At 43.8% G+C, this 6,280-nt stretch overlaps 1 pseudogene; it reads right to left on the bottom strand.

Moving 5' to 3' along the window:
• Positions 1 to 751: 751 nt before the first annotated feature.
• On the bottom strand, positions 752 to 1,926 carry LOC101642395 (annotated as a pseudogene).
• Between the last annotated feature and the right edge of the window lie 4,354 nt (positions 1,927 to 6,280).

Here is a 6,280-nt window from a genome sequence, read left to right as displayed (position 1 = left end):
GTGATGAGTTGTACGAGCCCCCAATAAAATGATTTAAAAAAAAAGAGTTAGCCTCAGACTCACAGGGCAGTTCCACCCTGTCCTACAGGGCTGCTACGAGTCGGAGTCAACCTGATGGCTGTGAGTTGTTTTTTTGGTTTTGGGGTGGCGGTGGTGGCGGAGGGGTGATAACTAATCTGAAGTATTTATAAACAGCTCATTGGAGAATTTATTTGTCATAAATTTATTGTGGAAACCACATTAAGAGGATCATTATTTTTGTCTTTAAAATAGTTGTAAATTTTTTGTATTAAAGTTTATTTTTTATTAAAACAGTTATTTTACAACATATTTTAAATGGCAAGTCCTGTAGGCAAGAGCAATTATTTCTATATCTAATTATTGGCACACAGATTTAAGCACATAATTCAAATTAAGTGAAATATTGATGAGAGGACTTCAAAAAGTTCATTAAAATCCATTTATTTTAATTTCATTTTCGATGAATTTTTAGAAGCCCTCTTCTAAAAATGTATATGTGTATATCTGTGTAGGCATGTGTGTGTATGTATATGTTTGCACACACACACATATACACACTCCACATTCAACTGCATGCCAATAATCTGGAAATAACCTGAGTTTTCAAGTTGTTGATTTTCCAGAATGAAAAACCACTTTCCATCCACATTATTGAAGTCACAGCCCATCTAGAAAGAATAACTTTGGTTGACAGATGCGGTCTCACAGGGATCAAACAGAAGTCCTCAGTGGGATTAAGATTTCTCTTCACAGGCTTCTTCCAAGTGGAGGTTGGTTTGTGATGTAAGGAAAGATTCCCAGGTAGCAAGGCACTGTTCATAATAGCTGATATTCTCCTCAGCCAGATCTGTAAATGCTGACTTGATATCCTTCTGCATATTTTGTTTCCATCTTTCCCAATCTCCTTTCATGGCATTAGCACCTTCCACGTTATCTTCAAGTTTCCCAATCTCTTCTGTAAGCAGGTCTGTATCTGCCTTTTTGTAGGTCAAAGCTTCAACTTTGGGATCCAATTCTGCTTGTATTTGACCTCTCCTTTTCAGAAGACCCATTAACATTTCACTATAAAGTACATACTCGTGCATGACAGGCAGTAGCGTCTCCCAGAGTCCAAACATCCGTTTTTCAGTGGCCTTACAGCACTTGTCAATGCAGCTAGCAATGCCTTTTAGGCTGTCAACTAGATCCTCTTCTGATGCAGACCACAGAATATGAATTGGCCCATATTCTTTCATTTCCTCAAAATAGTCTCTTTCTTCCTTGTAAATTCTCTGTGATATTTTATCTATTTAATTTATTTTCTGGCTAAATGTTTCAATGAAGTTATTCATATCCATGAACTCTTCGGGGTAGTTCTTAACTCCTCTCATTGAGGGTGCAACAGCTCGGGCAGTCTGTCCCATCCGGCTGAGTAATCCAGGCGCCCGTTTCTTGTGAGAAGAGAGTCCCCAGGCTTGTGCAATAAGAAAAACTCTAGAGTCCTCATTAAATGTTAAAGTTGGATGATCAGCAATCCGATTTTAAAATGTATGCAATGCTTCACTCTGTGTCTCAATGAAGTCATCGTTGAAGTGTTCCACCACCCCTTTTACTATAAACTTTTCTGGCAACGGAGGAATAATGAGTGGGCTACACTTCTTCAAGTTTTCCCTTCAACTACAGGAATCTTGGTAGCGTCGTCTAACTTCAAATTCACTAGCATCAAATTCACCACAAGATGTCTTAGTCATAATCCTGTAAGTTATGAAAGTTTCAATTGTGGTCACATGGCTTTCAGGTTCAACTGTATTGAAGAGATCCTTTTAAAGCTGGCTCATCTTCAAATGTGATTTGGTTTATCATTGATAAAGGTGATGTTGGCATCAAAGGGCTGGAGGAATTCATGTCCATTAATGAAGCATCTTTACTGAACACCTCCTGGTCATCCTTGTCCTCGTCCAGGTCCAGCACCTCCACCTGCAGCGGCGCAGAGGAGCTGCTACTGCCCGAGAGCAGTGCACCGCCCCCCAGGCTCCAATAGTTGTAAATTTATGTGTGCACTTTGCTATCTAACTTTTTTTTAATGAAGGTGAACTGTGATTCTTTAGTAGAGCTAGTTGAAAAGTGTATATGAACAACAGCATGAATCTTTTGTGGTTTTTTCTCACATTTTCTCTGAAATATGAGCCAAGTAGTTTCAGTGTGCGGCGAAGCCAGCAAGACCAGGATGGATCTCTGACAAAATGATTTCTTTCTCTTTACAGTATTGAGTAGCGAAAGATATCACTCATCCCTTAATGGTAATACAGCTCTGATTTAATATAAGTGAAGGATGTCTTCTAGTTGCACGTGAATGCTGGCAACTTAGAAAAAAGTTTTGAAAATTGTCTAAATGTCACATTGAGCTTAGTTTTAAAAGCAAATTTGGTAAACTGGGTCTTTGCCCTCTGGTGAAAAAAATTCAAAATCCTAATATGTTTGGTGCATTCTTTCATGAAAAAAAAAAAAGTTTCTCAAGACAGTGAAAAGCTACAACCGTTCATATTTTGAGGATTCCAAGAAAAGAGTTGAGCCACTGGAGGCCACACGGCAGGACCCCTATTAAAACAATACAGTCTCTCAGCAACAGAAAGCAAACAGTTCAGCTGCAGACAGTCTTCACTCACAAAACTGCAAATACGGCCATCACCACCCTGGGAAACGTGTGTGGGGTCGATGGCAAGTGTGTTTAAGATGAACTTTCTCTTCCATGGTGGGGAAATCAAAATAGCTAATGCTTTGAAAAGTAGCCACCAAATAACACTATTTAGAAAGCAAGATTGTTACCAAAGCAATCCATGACAAGGCATTAGAAACAATTGGCGATCTGGGTGGGGGGGAATCTTATCTTTTGAGGGAGGGGGGAGGGGGGAGGTTTGAGCATCAGGGCACTGCTTGTTAGTGTTTATAGGTAAGTCTTCTGAAACCATTTTATTATTTAAACCCCACACCAGGCACATTTTTAAAAGTTCATGGAAAATTCCATTATCTTTTCATTCCCTTTTTCCACAATTATTTTTGAAGCTGCCTGGTAGAATTTTCGAGTCTAACAAAAATAATTTTTAAGTAAGATGTACATGGATTCCATCTACGTACATTTTGTAAACCTACAGAATGCGCTGACGGACACGTAGAAAGGTCGCCCTGGTCGTAAACAGGTCACTGGGCGGGCAGTTTGCTCTCCGCTACTCACCTCAAGACTCGTGGTGTGGTGATGACACTCTGGGCTGTGAACCCCAAGGTCGGCGGTACAAAACCATGTGGGGGTTCTCAGGAGAAAGATGGGGCTTTCTACTCCCGTAAACAGTTCCCAGCTCAGAAACTCGCCGGGGCAGCTCTAACCTGCCCTATAGGGCACTGTGAGTGGGCACCGACTGGACAGCACCGCGTTGGTTTGGGATCCACACTGTGGATGAAAGTCAGTCCGATTTCTGCTCTATCACATACGAGGTCATCATGCCTATGGATAGGCTGAGGGAAGCAGGTTAGTTGTCATTCGAAAAAGCCCCTTAAACCCACTGGCATCAATTCTGATGCATCGCGATCCTATCGGGCAGAGTAGAGCTGCTCCTGCGGGTTTCCAAGGGGGGAGGGGGGGCAGTAACGCAGAGTTTTGTTGACATATAAATATATACACTTTCATAGTTCAGAGTGTTGTATAATCATCACTGCAAATTTGTACTGTTATTGGTTCCCCATTTCCCTCCAACCTCCCTGCCTATTCTTTATGGGTGCTAAAAGCCTCATCTTTCCCCTATGAAGTGGTCGGTGGTTTTGAACTGCTGACCTTGCAGTTAGCAGCCTAAAGCATTAACTAAAATGTACTGACCACTTACCATACATACTCGAGTATAAGCTGCCCTGAGTATCAGCCGAGGGCTCTAATTTTACCACAAAAACTGCATTAAAAATGTGCTGAAACACTCAACGTAGACACAAGTATATACAGTACTTTGTGCATGGCACTTCTGTGAGTGCTTTACACGTGTTGATTCAAGCAGGTAGCCCTCACAGTAGCCCGTGGGAGGATGTGCTCACCACCCCCAGCTTCCAGCTAAGTGAAGGCATGTGCCGAGGTGAACCAGCTGGCCTGCGGTTGGCAGGGCCATGAAGAGACACAATGAGGATTCAAAGTCAGACGATCGGCTCAAGCACTCACGCCATAGCTTCTCAGACCTGAGAATAAGAACCTGGGCAGGAAGGGCACCCGTCACAGGCCTCCAGAGCGACTGTCTCTAGAGCAGGCAGAAATGGAAATGGAACGGAGGAGGAGGAGGAAGAGGAGGAGACCTCACACTGATCCGTAATCTCTTTTACTTTAAAAAATGGCGCAAACCCAAATTTGACAACTGTTACCATTTAATTCTTGCTGGGAGACTATGCATATCATATTGTTCTCTGGAGTAGTCTTGCATTTAAAAAAATGCTTAATAGAAAAAGAAAAAAAACTTGAATAAGGACAAAATAATTTATCATTTGCCTTTCATAAAACTGATTTATACAATCTTTTCCAGATTCAGTGATCGAAATAACTGCAAATTGAACTGCCAATGTCTTTGTGGCGCTAAAACAAGACAACCGGCAGGGGTTTAGAAGGGTTAAGTGCTGATCCCAGCAAGGTGAGATAATATAGCTCCTCCTTCCTTGCGGGGCTGCCCAAATACCATCTTCTCAGAGAAAGCCTTGCTACCCACACGAACTCAATGAGCCCCACTGGCACAAGGCAAAGTAACTGGGCAGTTCAGACCCCAAGCTCGGAAGTCACGTGATAGAATCCCAGCTGACATTAACCGGCTAGGTTACCACTCTGCACTTGTTTCCCCTCGGCCACGTGAGACCCACAACAGCACTTGACTCGCATGTTTGCGTCAGTGATGGGATGCGTTAATGCTTAAAATAGGACCGGGTACTCCCATGTTGGCTGCTACCACGACCAGGATCCCATCAACTGTAACCCATTCACCACCACGGGAGCAGCTCCCGTTCATTTACTCCTCCTGCGCCCACTGGATTGTCAGACCCAGGCCGCGGTGTCGTCCTGCCGTCAGCTACAGCCCCACTTGCCAAGAACGGGGCTGGGCCCCCAGTGGCAGTTGCTCAGATGAGTTTGCTAAACAAGTGTTGAGCTCTGGCAATAGGCAGCTGCTCGTACTTCCCCTCGCAGCTGGATCACAGCTCCCTGAGTTTCTTTTGCTGCCCCTGCCTGCCAGGCCTCCACCAACTCGCTTCACTCCTACGCAGCTTAGCCACCAGGTTTCTTGAACTCTTGGGAGCGGGCTACATGCTCTTTTGCTGTACATTGCAATCACAGCACACGCATTACGCTGGAATTATAGTTGCACATCTTGCTGCCCGTACAAGAAGCAGGCAAGAGTACCATCTTCTAGAATGCCTTTATTTGAATCTTACCTGTGGGGCCACAGGCAAACTACTTAATCTGTTTCCAAAGTGGCATGGTGGGTCATGTGCTGGGCTGTTAGCCACGAGGTCAGCAGTTCAAAACACCAGCCCACTCCATGGGAGAAAGATATGACTACTCCCTTGCTTCAAGGTGTAGAGTCTCGGAAACCCCAGGGAGCAGCACTACTCAATCCTGTAAGATCATTACGAGCCAGAAGGGACTGGTTGGTTCTGTCCATTTCTAGGTCTGTAAAATGGGTAACATCTAACCCTGAAGGCTCCCACTGGATAACTGGTTTGTAATTCTAAAGCACTCAGAACAGTCCCCGAAGACATAATAAATGTGATACGTTATAGAAATATCCTTCAAGACAGACGTGACGTCCTGTTCATCTTTATGCTGCCCCCGTGCCTGTGTGTAGGACTTGTGAACAAATGTCCACTGAGCTGATAATTATGACACTGGTTTAAAACAAGGTGATTAGTGCCCGCACTAAAGCTGTCGAAGGGGTGGTGGAGCTGGAACAGAAAATGTATGATTACACTGGGCTGGGCCATGGACACGATCATCCAGAGGGTGACAGGTTTCATGGTTCCGGCACTCGATGGACCTTAGTTTGATCCGCAACGACAGGGAACGAAGAAACCAAAGTGGAAAAGTGGGTGTTCGTTGCAAACCTTTAGCCACAAAGGCTCATTCAGACAGAAAAGCAATCATTTGAACGCTCATCAAATGCCAGCACATTACATATATATCAGAGAATTTAAGCCGTGACAATTGCCTTGTTGTTTCCTTAGCCACTTTATCTCCAGCATTTGCAATAGTGTCTGGTGCACAGGA

Source organism: Echinops telfairi, unplaced genomic scaffold, assembly GCF_000313985.2.
Source record: "Echinops telfairi isolate 266 unplaced genomic scaffold, ASM31398v2 ScPeMD7_9;HRSCAF=40, whole genome shotgun sequence".
In the NCBI taxonomy this organism is placed as follows: Eukaryota; Metazoa; Chordata; class Mammalia; order Afrosoricida; family Tenrecidae; genus Echinops; species Echinops telfairi.
The sequence above is the reverse complement of the archived record's forward strand: the minus strand, read 5'-3'. Positions and strand labels throughout refer to the sequence as shown.